This window comes from Canis aureus, chromosome 32 (genome assembly GCF_053574225.1).
Source record: "Canis aureus isolate CA01 chromosome 32, VMU_Caureus_v.1.0, whole genome shotgun sequence".
NCBI lineage: Eukaryota > Metazoa > Chordata > Mammalia > Carnivora > Canidae > Canis > Canis aureus.
Window position 1 is genome coordinate 29,915,778 of NC_135642.1, and position 14,294 is coordinate 29,930,071.

The 14,294-nt window shown below is 40.2% G+C and overlaps 1 long non-coding RNA gene across 2 annotated transcripts in view; it reads right to left on the reverse strand.

Annotated features, from left to right (window-relative positions):
- LOC144303315 (uncharacterized) overlaps positions 1 to 14,294 on the reverse strand; it is a 50,835-nt gene that overhangs the window by 24,613 nt on the left and 11,928 nt on the right. Inside the window, exon 2 of one of the 2 annotated variants that reach the window (XR_013370386.1) lies at positions 5,615 to 5,654. The exons of the other annotated variant lie outside the window; for it this stretch is intronic. This is a non-coding gene — a long non-coding RNA (uncharacterized LOC144303315). The remainder of the gene's footprint in view (positions 1 to 5,614; positions 5,655 to 14,294) is intronic. 2 annotated transcript variants of the gene reach the window in all.

Sequence of the window (14,294 nt, forward strand, 5' to 3'; positions counted from 1 at the left end):
AATACTCTGCCAGGATTTAGAAGACTGGGTTTAAATTCCTGTTCAACTGTCACTGGTTGTGTGTTTTCATGTCAAACAGCTAAATGTCTCTTAGAGGCAAATGTGCAAAAGAAAAATATTTTTTTTAAAAAAAAAAAGCACCAGACTTCAAAAAACTTGTCAAAATTATTCAGTCACAGCTGAGCCTTTTTTAATAGGGCTCATAATGCCTACCTCACAGAGCTGCTATCAATGGGGTATCAGGTGCAAAGGCACCAGGGTAACTACAAAGGCTACATAAAATGATAGCACATGCTGCCAAAAAAAGGGAGGAGAGAAGTCAAACCAGAAGTTCTTCGTTTTAATTTTAATCCCTTCTAGGTCAATCTTCAGTCAAGATCCTTTGGTGAGGGGGTGCCGGGTGGCTTAGTCAGTCAAGGGTCTGCCTCCAGCTCCAGTCATGGGGGGCTCCCTGCTCAGCAGAGAGTCTGCTTCTCCCTCTGCGTCTCCCTCAGCTCATGCTCTCTCTCAAATACGTAAATAAAATATTTATTTGGGATCCCTGGGTGGCGCAGCGGTTTAGCGCCTGCCTTTGGACCAGGGCGTGATCCTGGAGACCCAGGATCGAATCCCACATCGGGCTCCCGGCATGGAGCCTGCTTCTCCCTCTGCCTATGTCTCTGCCTCTCTCTCTCTCTCTCTGTGTGTGTGTGACTATCATAAATAAATAAAAATTTTTTTAAAAAAATATTTATTTAAAAAAAAAGTCCTTTGGTGCATTCTTTGCTTGCTCCTATGGAGTATCTACTAGGTGACAAGCAGGACCTAGTGGGTTCAATCTGTGTAGCCACACAAGGCCCTGCACTTAGAAAGGATTGATGGGATTCACAATTAAAGGGAATTGGGATTAATGACCTACTGTCACTGTCTTCAAATTCTTAACTTTTGAACAAAGAGCCCTACATTTTCATTTTGCGTGGAGTCCTACAAATTCTATAGCAGTTCTGGTGCGTGGCACTGTGCTTGGCATCCAGGACACAGGAATAAAATAGACCAGCACCCTCAAGAAGTTCCAAGCAAATATATTACTTTAGAAGCAAATCCTCCAAAACAAAACAAAAACACTGAAGAAAAGATATTAACTTGTATATTTTACTCCTAACTCCAACCTTAGATGGATTATTTAGCTAATTAATTAACCTAAAAATTAAAGCACTCAGGACAGGCCCTGGCTTGCGGGCAGGTGAAACACACAGCTACCTCTATAGATTCACCTGGCCATCTCCTTCTAAGGTGAGAAGATACCTTCCTTGAATTGCACATCTACCTAGCCATGCCATTGACAACTGAGCACCTAAAGCAGTGTATCCTTAGCCTAGCAGTATCAGTACCATCTGGGAGCTTGTTAGAGATGCAAATTCTCAAACCCCACTCCATACCTACTGAAACAGAAACTCTGGGTATGGCACTCAGAAATCTGGGTTTTAACAAGTTCTTCAGGTGATTCTGATGTGCAGGCTACAGTTTGGGAACCAGGGGCCTAGATAACCAAATAGAATCACTTTGAAATTTCTTTGATATCTTTTGTTTGTTTTATTTTGTTTTGTTTTGGGGAAACAGGAAAATTTGTAGGGGAATTGGTGGGGTTGGGCCCTTCCAGCATCCAATTCTATACCACAATCAAGAGCAATTCCTGAAGACCCAGTATCTGTGTGTTTCCTGCAAAATTCAATTTAACTCACACACTTTGCTTTTGCCTGTTCATTCAAGACATAATACAGTCTAGAGTCCCTTGTGAACAAACATCCCATTTGCACAGGTCAAGTATCTGATTCATTTAGACTTACCCCAATTGCTTAATGACTGCAACAGAAGCCTCTGTAATATTCTTCACCTCAACAGCTGAGTTAATGCCCTTGGACAAAGGGGGGCTGGTGTTTGGGTGAGCTCCCAAGAGCCTGACAGACCAAAGAGATGCGTGTTGAATGCACACATAAAAAGAAAAGAGATAAGAGGCAGAGACTCTGATCTTTATGACCCTCTGATTATTCTATTAGTTACTTAAGGCATAAATCCATCCACCAACCTAACAAAATACTATTTTACTTCCTTTTACTCCATATTTTATCTTTTATAGCCAATAAAACATAAAAACCTTACAAAGGTTATGTTCTCATCAATTTTTGCAGTAAATGACGATAAATTAAGTGGAGGTTACTGCAGAAGCAACATAAGCATCAGCTTGAAACTTTCTGGAAAGATAATCCTCCCCTCCCACCACTGGCATTCACAGCTGCTAGTCAAAGACTTCATTAAAATTAAAGCCTAATTTTAATGGTATTGCCATTCTATTTCTTTAAATAGTCTGTATCTAGCCTTCTCTCTTGTTTCTTGAAAATCTGCTATGGGAACAGTAAAACAGCAAATAAAAAGGAATATAAAGACATGAAAACTTAAATATCTGTCAGGTATAAGAAAGAAAAGCTACATTCTGCTGAATCACTTCAAGTCCAATGTTCTGCAGTTCTCATTGTGAAAAAGTCTCCCAAACCTCCACAACACTAAATAGTTCCCAGATACACAAACTCAAATTTCTTCTTCATTTATATAAAAGTCATTCAACCAATATTTGTCAAAATATTTGTCAAAAGTTCCATTAGTATTAAGCACACACATCTGGACCACAGTAAGGGCTCAACAAGTATTTGCTATCATTCTTGTTTATTTATATGCCATAACATGCTATTATGTGCTAGGCATATACAATGACAAGCAAAACAGGTGTGGCTTTCCTACTACCATGAAGCTCACACGCTAGTGGCAGAGACAGATATCAATCAGATAATCATGCAAAAATTAAGTTACAAACTGTTACAATTAAGATATAACCCATTTAGGGTACGGTACTAAGAAAAGTCCAGAGTACTTTTATATCATTTTATGATTTTGAAAAGTCCTCCATATATAATTTGGACCAAATCATGACCCCTCCCCAAATGTTTTTCAAGATCCTTCTATATTACTATGCAAATTCCAAATGTAAAGTAGCCAAAAATATCTCTAAGCAAATAATCATATTTCATTACTATACTACTCAATACCAGAAATGTTTCCCCAATTGCACATATAAGAACATATTTTTTTATTCTGTTAACATTTCCAAATACAGAAACTGGAATATCTCAGTAAACAAGTCATATACATTCAACGAATCTTCCATGATTTTTCTCAGGACTTTATTAATTAAAATTAATTCATAATTTAATTATAAGCCAAATTAAAGCTAGGATTTACCTTTAAGTATGCAAACTACCTTCTTGAACTTTGAGTATCTCTAACATGAATTACTTTATTAAATATTTTTTATTCTCCCTTTTTTAAGCTATAAAATAGGTTCTCTGGTGACTGCACTGAAAGCCAAGAGTAAAAAAGAAAATACATGACTACAGAATGTGGAGACCCATTCTCAAACAGAATCTGTTTAATGAGAACTGGGGAAATTCAAAAAGGCCCAGGGATCTCTCCAAGGGCAGTCACACTTAAGTGTGGTAGCAGAGGAAAAAAACCTCATTCCTCCAGCTTCTATATAACAGGAGGGCCTGGGCTCTGGGTTCAGGACACCTTCCCCCCCCCCCCCATGTGGATTCCAACTCTACCTCTTCAAGTCTGAACTCGGGGCAAGGAGCTCAACCTTTTTTCAGTTTCAGTCTCTTGTTCCATAGAATGGGTACCTTCCTCATAAGGAAGCAGAGGATTAGATCAAAGAATGTTTGCAAATGCTTCTTAGCATAATGCTGAAACAGTAAGCACTAGTTAGCAATAGTTCAAACCTCTCAAAACTCCACTGCCTAATGAGATAAGCCCTAAAGTTATAATTAGTATAATACAACAAACAAAGTAGGACCTGAAAACCCAGTTTCTACTGCCTGTGAACTTCCACTTGGGCACAACAGCCATCTCCTAAGATTCCCCATGGGAGCAAAGGGTGGTTACTCCTAGGAAGCACATTTCTTCTGAGCCCTTAGAGGCCTCTACAGCTTGATGTCCTCACACGTTCAGCCCTAGCCCACACCACACAGAACAATTTATTACCGAGTAGAAAATTCCGCTAAACCAACAGTTCAGGCAGAACTTGCCCTCCAAACTATCTCATCAGGCACGTTACCTATATGCAATAGTAATCAATTCCAGTGTGCTATAAACTTTAAGTCACTCATGAAGAAAAAAAATCTTCAGTCATCCACTTATTCATCCATTTAAAACATTTATTAACTGCATGCTGAGTGCCAAGCACCAAGCTCCATGCTAGGCTCCAGATAAAGAGATGCTGATGACTCAGAATCTGTCATCAAAGTGTTCACAGTCTTGGAAGAGAAAGATGTTTAATAGAAATGTTCAATATAATGTAGTCAGTATAGCGAAAAAGTTGCACACAAGATCTTAAAATGCTTTTCCTTCTAGGAATGTAGCTTGGAAAGTGAAATATGCAACACTTTTCAAAGAGACTTTATTTCTTTGAGAGAGAGACAGCCCACATGTGAGAGCAGGGATAAGGACAGAGGGAAAAGGAAAGACTCTCTAGCAGACTCTGCACTGAGTACGGAGTCCAACATTAGGCTCACTCTCACGACCCCGAGATCATGACCCTAGCCAAAACCAAGAATTAATAAATGCCTGACTGAGTCACCCAGGCACCCCAAAATATTCAATATTTAAAGAAAAAAAATGTTCTTCCAAAATAATAATTTAGGAGGCAGGGCAAGATGGCACAAGAGTAGGGTCCCCAAGTCACCTGTCCCCACCAACTTACCTAGATAACTTTCAAATCATCCTGAAAACCTATGAATTCGGTCTGAGATTTGAAAAGAGAATAGCTGAAATGCTACAGTGAGAAGAGTTTGCTTCTATAAAGGTAGGAAGATGGCGGGGGGGGGGGGGGGGGGATAAAAAAGCATCCAAAGGGGAGGGACCCCTGCGAGGAGCTGGGCTAAAGGGGGTGGTGAGTGCCCCCAGGACAGGAAAGCCCAGGCCCAGAGAAGCAGGAGTTTTACCAAACTTCCCAGACTCAGGCAGGATCCCAGGAAGGGCAGGGATCCCCTCAGGCTCCCAGGGGTCACTAACAAAGGAGGTGCCCTGGGGGAGAGCATGCCACACGCCATGGGCCGAGCTCCATAAAGGCCTGGAGTGTGTGCCCGGTGAGACCCTGGGACTAGCTCAGACAGCAGCTCAGGCAGCAGCTCTGCATGGAGGGGGCTGTGCGGCCCTGGGAGCGTGATTTCAGCGGTGCAGGCCCCGGAGCCCAGGACACTGGGGGACACAGCCCAAGATCCACCGCTCCCTCCAGGACAGGCAGAGGCCAGGAGGACACAGGACAGCAAGGATACTCCTGCCACCGGGTGGCCCCGAGCTGTGCAGATCAGTGCCCTGCGCTGCCAGAGCATCCAGACCCCTGCGGACTGAGCTGTAGTAGTTACTGCGGGAGCTGACTCCAGAGATGGACAGCTGGCTGCTGCCACTGTTGTTCCTCTTGGGGTCACCTTGTACCTGGGACTGAGCAGGGGCCTAACAGGATAAACAGCTCCCACTGAGCCATATACCTGGCAGGGGGCTGGGAAGCTCCCCCAGGGGCACACACCTGAAAAGCAGCACAGCAGGCCACTCCCCCAGAAGACCACCTAGAAGGACAGAGGAAAAGCAAGTTATTGACCAAGCAGCACTGGAAAGTTCCAGGGGAAGTCGAAGGATTTACAGTATATAGAATCAGAGGATACTACCCCTTGTTTTTTGTTTGGTTCCACCACACACACACCCTTTTTTTTTTTCCTCTCTTTTTCTCCTTCGATGGACACTGAGGCTCCTTCCACAGTTTGGCTATTGTGGACATTGCTGCTATAAACATTAGGGTGCAGGTGTCCCGGCGTTTCACTGCATCTGTATCTTTGGGATTTGTAAATCCCCAGCAGTGCAATTGCTGGGTCATAGGGCAGATCTATTTTTAACTCTTTGAGGAACCTCCACACAGTTTACAGAGTTGCTGCACCAGTTCACATTCCACCAACAGTGCAAGTGAAGTTCCCCTTTCTCCACATCTTCTCCAACATTTGTTTTTCCTGTCTTATTAATTTTCACCATTCTCACTGGTGTGAAGTGGTATCTCATTGTGGTTTTGATTTGTATTTCCCTGAAAGCCAGTGATGCAGAGCATTTTCTCATGTGCCTGTTGGCCATGTCTGTCTTTCTCTGTGAAATTTCTCTTCATGTCTTTTGCCCATTTCATGATTGGATTGTTTGTTTCTTTGCTGTTGAGTTTAATAGGTTCTTTATAGATCTTGGATACTAGCCCTTTATCTGATAGGTCATTTGCAAATATTTTCTCTCCCATTCTGTACATTGTCTTTTTGTTTTGTTGACTGTTTATTTTGCTGTGCAGAAGCTTCTTATCTTGATGAAGTCCTAATAATTCATTTTTGCTTTTGTTTCTCTTGCCTTCATGGATGTATCTTGCAAGAAGTTGCTGTGGCCAAGTTCAAAAAGGGTGTTGCCTTTGTTCTCCTCTAGGATTTTGATGGATTCTTGTCTCACATTTAGATCTTTCAACCATTTTGAGTTTATCTTTGTGTATGGTGTAAGAGAATGGTCTAATTTCATTCTTCAGCAAGTGGCTGTCCAATTTTCCCAGCACCGTTTATTGAAGAGACTGTCGTTCTTCCAGTGGACAGTCTCTTCTGCTTTGTCAAGTATTAGTTGACCATACAGTTGCGGGTCCACTTCTGGATTCTCTATTCTGTTCCATTGATCTATGTGTCTGTTTTTGTGCCAGTACCACACTGTCTTGATGACAACAGCTTTGCAGTACAACCTGAAATCTGGCATTGTGATGCCCAGCTATGGTTTTCGTTTTCAATATTCCCCTGGCTATTCAGGGTCTTTTCTGATTCCACACAAATCTTAAGATGATTTGTTCCAACTCTGTGAAGAAAGTCCATGGTATTTTGATAGGAATTGCATTAAATGTGTAAATTGCCCTGGGTAGCATTGACATTTTCACAATATTAATTCTTCCAATCCATGAGCATGGAATGTTTTCCATTTATTTACATCTTCCTCAATTTCTTTCAGAAGTGTTTTTTAGTTTTAGGATATAGATCGTTTACCTCTTTGATTAGGTTTATTCCTAAGTATCTTATGGTTTTGTGTGCAATTGTAAATGGGATTGATTCCTTGATTTCTCTTTTTTCAGTCTCACTGTTAGTGTATAGAAATGTCACATATTTCTGGGCTTTGATTTTGTATCCTGCCACCCTGCCGAATTGCTGTATGAGTTCTAGCAATCTTGGGGGGGGGGGCGGGGAGTCTTTCAGGTTTTCTATGTACAGTATCATGTCATCTGCGAAGAGGGGGAGTTGGACTTCTTCTTTCCCAATTTGAATGCCTTTTATTTCGTCATCTGATTGCTGAGGCTAGGACTTCTAGTACTATGCTGAATAGCAGGGGTGAGAGTGGACATCCCTGTCATGTTCCTATTCTTAGGGGAAAGGCTTCCAGTGTTTCTCCATTGAGAATAATATTTGCTGTGGGCTTTTCATAGATGGCTTTTAAGATGCTGAGGAATGTTCCCTCTATCCCTACACTTTGAAGAGTTTTGATCAGGAACGGATGTTGTATTTTGTCAAATGCTTTCTCTGCATCTATTGAGAGGATCATATGGTTCTTGTTTTTTCTCTTGTTGATATGATCTATCATGTTGATTGCTTTATAAGTGTTGAACCAGCCTTGCATCCCAGGGATAAATCCCACTTGGTCATGGTGAATAATCTTCTTAATGTACTGTTGGATCCTAATGGCTAGTATCTTGTTGAGAATTTTTGCATCTGTGTTCATCAGGGATATTAGTCTATAATTCTCCTTTTTTGGTGGGGTCTTTGTCTGGTTTTGGAATTAAGGTGATGCTGGCCTCATAGAACGAGTTTCTATCTTTCTTAAATTTTTTTTTTTATGATAGTCACAGAGAGAGGGAGAGAAAGAGAGACAGGCAGAGGGAGAAGCAGGCTCCATGCACCGGGAGCCCGATGTGGGATTCGATCCCGGGTCTCCAGGATCGCACCCTGGTCCAAAGGCAGGCGCCAAACCGCTGCGCCACCCAGGGATCCCGAGTTTCTATCTTTCCAAACAGCTTTGGTAGATTAGTTTTGTTTCTTTAAACGTTTGATAGAATTCCCTGGGAAGCCATCTGGCCCTGGACTTTTGTGTCTTGGGAGGTTTTTGATGACTGCTTCAATTTCCTCCCTGCTTATTGGCCTGTTCAGGTTTTCTACTTCTTCCTGTTACAGTTTTGGTAGTTTGTGGTTTTCCAGAAATGCATCCATTTCTTCCAGATTGTCTAATTTATTGCTGTATAGCTGCTCATAATAAGTTTTTAAGATCGTTTGTATTTCCTTGGTATTGGTTGTGATCTGTCCTTTCTCATTCATGATTTTATTAATTAGAGTCTTTTCTCTTTTGTTTTTAATAAGGCTGGCTAATGGTTTATCTATCTCATTAATTCTTTCAAAGAACCAACTCCCAGTTTTGTTAATCTGTTCCACAGTTCTTCTGGTCTCTATTTCACTGAGTTCTGCTTGAGTCTTTATTAACTCTCTTCTTCTGCTTGGTGTAGGTTTTATTTGCTGTTTTTTCTCCAGTTCCTTTGGGTGCAAGGTTAGCTTGTATATTTGAGTTCTTTCCAGTTTTTGGATGGATGCTTTTATTGCGATGTATTCCCCTCTCAGGACTGCTGTTGCCGTATCCCAAAGATTCTGAATGGTTGTATCTTCATTCTCATTAGTTTCCATGAATCTTTTTAATTCTTCTCTAATTTCCTGGTTGACCCTTTCATCTTTTAGCAGGATGCTCTTTAACATCCACGTGTTTGAATTTCTTCCAAACTTCTTCTTGTGATTTAGTTCTAGTTTCAAAGCATTATGGTCTGAAAATATGCAGAGGACATTCCCAATCTTTTGGTATCGGTTAAGACCTGATTTCTGACCCAGTGTGTGGTCTATTTTGGCGAAAGTCCCATGTGCACTTGAGAAGAATGTGTATTCAGTTGCATTTGGATGTAAAGTTCTGTAAATATCTGTGAAATCCATCTGGTCCAGTTTATCATTTAAAGGTCTTGTTTCTTGGGATCCCTGGGTGGCGCAGCGGTTTGGCGCCTGCCTTTGGCCCAGGGCAAATCCCATATCGAATATATCGAATCCCATATCAGGCTCCCGGTGCATGGAGCCTGCTTCTCCCTCTGCCTGTGTCTCTGCCTCTCTCTCTCTCTGTGACTATCATAAGTAAATAAATAAAAATTAAAAAAAAAAAAAAAAAGGTCTTGTTTCTTTGGAGATGTTGTGCTTATAACATCTGTCATTTGCAGAAAGCACCATGGAAGTCTCCCAGTATTAGTGTATTATTATCTGAGTATCTCTTTACTTTGGTTATTAATTGATTGATATACTTGGCATCTCCCACATTCGGGGCATAAATATTCATGATTGTTAGGTCCTCTTGTTGGATAGATCCTTTAAGTATGATATAGTGTCCCTCTTCATCTCTTACTACAGTCTTTTGGATAAACTTTAATTTATCTGACATAAGGATGGCTACCCCTGCTTTCTTTTGAGGACCATTTGAATGGTAAATGGTTCTGCAACCTTTCATTTTCAGGCTGGAGGTGTCCTTAGGTCTAAAATGAGTCTCTTGTAGATAGCAAATAGATGGGTCTTGCTTTTTTATCCAGTCTGAAACCCTGCGTCTTTTGATTGGATCATTAAGCCCATTCACGTTCAGAGTTACTATTGAAAGATATGAATTTATGTCATCGTGATACCTATTCAGTCCCTGTTTTTGTGGATTGTTTCCTTGGACTTCCTCTTTCTTTTACAGAGTCCCCCTTAATATTTCTTGCAGATCTGGTTTGGTGGTCACATATTCTTTCAGTTTCTGCCTATCTTGGAAGCTCTTTATCTCTCCTTCTATTCTGAATGAGAGCCTTGCTGGATAAAGTATTCTTGGCTGCATGTTCTTCTCATTTAGAACCCTGAATATATCCTGCCAGCCCTTTCTGGCCTGCCAGGTCTCTGTGGAGAGGTCTGCTGTTAATCTGATATTTCTCCCCATATCATTTAAGGATCTCTTGTCTCTTACTGCTTTAAGGATTTTCTCTTTATCTTTGGAATTTTCAAGTTTCACTATTAAATGTCGAGGTGTTGAGTAGTTTTTATTGATTTTAGGGGGGGATCTCTCTATCTCCTGGATCTGAATGCCTGTTTCCCTTCCCAAGTTAGGGAAGTTCTCAGCTATGATTTGTTCAAATATGCTTTCTGGTCCTCTGTCCCTTTCGGTGCCCTCTGGAACCCCAATTAAACGTAGATTTTTCCTTCTGAGGCAGTCATTTATTTCCCTTAACCTTTCCTCATGATCGTTTGTTTTTCTTTTTCCTCAGCTTCCTTCCTTGCCATCAACCTGTCTTCTATGTCACTCACTCGTTCTTCTACCTAATTAACCTTCGTCATTAGGACCTTCAGTTTGGATTGCATCTCATTTAATTGATTTTTAATTTTGGCCTGATTAGATCTAAATTCTGCAGTCATGATGTCTCTTGAATCCTTTATGCTTTTTTCCAGAGCCACCAGGAGCTTTATAATTGTGCTTCTGAATTGGCTTTCTGACATTGAATTGTAATCCAAATTCTGTAACTCTGTGGCAGAGAGTACTGTTTCTGATTCTTTTTCTTTTTGTGGTGAGTCTTTCCTTCTAGTCATTTTGCTCAGTGCAGAGTGGCTAAAAATGAGTTGTACTTGTTACAAGTGCAAACTCTTCTCTCTGTATGTTCCAGCTGTTCTCTCTTTAAATCTCAGGTCAAATTTGTAGGGTTTTTTTCCAGGATGATTTGAAAGTTATCTAGGCAAGTTGGTGGGGACAGGTGACTTGGGGACCCTACTCCTCCACCATCTTGCCCTGCCCCCGTAACTATTCTCTACTATTAGATATTAGACTGCTTATAATTTAAGTTGTCATAAACATTATGACATTCTTAGTCACACATCTTTTCAAACTAGTCCAATTATTTCTCCAAAATAACGTCCCAGAAAGTGGAATTGTTGGATCAAATGGGTATGCACATTTTTTTAAGGACTTAATTATTTACTTGAGAGAGAGTATGTATGTAAGCAGGAGGGAGGGCCTGAGGGAAAGGGAGAGAAATCCTCAAGCGGACTCCTGGTTGAGTGTGGAGCTTAACTCAGGGCTCAATTCTAGGACCCTGAGATAACGACCTGAGCCAAAATCAAGAGTTGGACACTTAATCAACAGAGCCACCCAGGTATGCACACTTTTAAAAGACTGTGATACCTATTACCAAATTACCCTCCAGAAAAAAGTTGTACCATTTAATACAACCATTTCCCTGCATCTTCACCTTCACTGTATAGGAGTGAATAGCATCACTTTTTTATTCTTTGCGTTTTTAAAATTTAATGTACTCACCTCAGCTAAAAATGTTGCTTACCACAGTCTTTTAGCAGTCATTATGACACTTCCTGAAATTAGGCAGCTCTGAGCTGCCCAATCATTTTCATTGGTGTTTGGGGCATCAGTGCTTCTCAAATTCTGCCATGCAAAGAAATTACCTGAAGATCTTGTTGAAATGCAGATTCTAATTCAGTAGGTCTAAAAGAGACTGAGATGCTGCATTTCCAACAAGTTCCAGGTGATACCAATGCTGATGGTCCATGAACTACACTTTGAGGAACAAGGAGCATAATTCTTTTATCTCGAGGCCCCTCCCAGTCCCAAAAAGACGCCCGTTTCCCCAGAAGCTTCCTTCTCAAAAGTACCTTGCAAGAGTCAAATTATTCTACCACTACTCCTTGCATTGTCTTGAAGAATTCATTAAGCTTCAAAGGGCCTCAGTTTACCCATCTGAGCAATGAAAAGGTTGGAGTAGCTGCCCTTCAAGTTCCTTCCCATCTTCAATATCAAAGGAAGTTCTCCTCTCCCCAAATATAACTAGGTGCATCCTATATTTCTTCTCACTAGAACAATTTTGAGTATCTTTTTCCTTTCATGCCAAAGGACTGCACTTAAAAGTGAGGCCAACCAAAGAGCTGATATTCAAGCAGCTAGTGACATTCACTGCCACACCCCAAGGAAAAAAACATTCCTGAAAAGGCGACTTTCTTCTCCAACTGACATTTCTCCTGGTAGTGCCTGGTCATAACAACATACATGATCTTCTCTTCCCAAAAAGAACAGATTTAACAAGAACCTAAAGCTAATTTGCTGATAAAGAACAAAAACTGGAATAAGGGAAGAGATTGACAGAAACACTAAATTTGCAAATACCTTTCCAAAGAGTCTCCAGAAGTCATCTCTTGAGGAGTTCCATTGCCCTCGAAAATATTTCACTTACAATGGTTACTCCCTTCTGTTGTGTTTTTCCCCCTTGCTTTTCTGCTACATTGAAAGGTGGGAAGAAGCAGATCATGATCCTTGATGCCTAAGCGGACTGGTTATCTAAAATAGCGAAGAATCTATAGACATAGTTTCTTCTTTACCAATAATATGAAAATGCTGTGCTTCTAGTCCTGTAGGAACATCAACTATGCATTATCTACCCTAACAGGAGACAGATTTTAATGCCCTCCAGTTCAATTAAGCTACCGAATAAGACCACAAAAATGGTACTTAATTCAATTCTCTATTTCTGAAAGACTAAGCCAAAATGACTTATTTTTAGTAACAGTGCTCTTCTCCCCACCCCAAACAACCTTTTTCTCCTGCTTCTATTTACTAGCAGGGAATTTAATTTATTTACTAGGTTTTTGGGTTTGTTTTTGTTTTTGTTTTGCTCATTTTAATTTCCTTTGGTTTCCTTTAAGTAACTCTTTAGTTTTTAGTTTTTTTACTCTTATGTGAATTTTTTTTACGTGAACTTTTAAAAAAAAATACCAAACTCCTTTGTTTTCCTTTTACATAAATGATATCCTATCCTATTTTCCATTTCTCTTACAAAGTCAGGAGGCTTTTATTTCTTAAATTAGGCCTGAATTAGGCATGTTGGTCAACTCTAATCAATGACATCAGCCAACTTTCCAGAACATAAAATACAATAAACAAAAATAAATCAGCTAGCATCTTCCACTTTTAATATTTATGCTGCTGGCCATTACCCTGAACCCACTTCCATCCTGCAATCTCTGAGCCCTTGTTTTGAGCTGTTTTAAGTCTCTTGCTCTCCTATTTTGAGGTAGAGCCCTGACCAGAACACATTTCTCTGAAGAGCTGCCACTCTAATACCTCCCCATCACTTTGCAGCTTGTCAGCAGGACCCAAGCAACAAGAAGATCAATAAGAAAACAAATCCCACCTTATTAGGTCCCGTTTGATCTTAGATCCACACCATTCAAGATTTCAACTACATAATGCTGGCTCCGGACAAGAGGAACAGAGTTTTCTTATGAAAATAAATCAGACAAGCACACAGCAGAAAGAAAAAAAATGGATGTGCACCTACTAAAATGTATGAGAGCCTTCAATGTGGTCAGCAAGCTAATAAGCAAAGTACAATGGTTTCTTTTCCTTTCCTCTTTCGTCTTCTGCTTTCTACTCTCCATGCTCCATGCAACAAGACAAGTATCCTTCTTTCACTGAATATTTTTAAGGTACTACTTTTCAATTAGAGATGTCTTTATTTATTTTGTATGCTGACATTTTGTTTTTCACAATGAAATTATAATGTACACTAAAGATGGCAAATGCAAGTCCTAAAAGTCGCCTTGCTACAGCCAAAATAATAGCAAGATGAATATATTGTCAGGAACCTGTATGCAGCATTTCACTGATCCCCCTCCCTCCCCTAAGAGAGCCTCTACCAAGGATTACATTATTATTCAAGCCTCCTGGACTCACTCCAAATGCAGATCGCAACTACAATAGAAAGAGAAACTAACAAAAAGTGATAGGAAATGGACCTCTTACAGAACTTTAAAAAAAAAAATTAACCTTTTCAGACTTTCATTCCATCCTATATACCACCCATAAATAGACTGGCTTTCAGGAAACAAAGACTAATCCTATAGTAATAACACAAAGCTCAATTTCTCATTCCATAAAATCATCAATATTGCTTTAAAAATTGCAAGAAATCTCTTGGATTTAAGCTTTGTAATGCATTTCTGTACACCAATTCAAGAAACCTCATTAATTTAGGCGGCCTTTTGGCAGTACACCTGAAGCACACAAATATTTGGATTTTTTACCTTCAGTGGGAGTTTAAGAAAAAATTA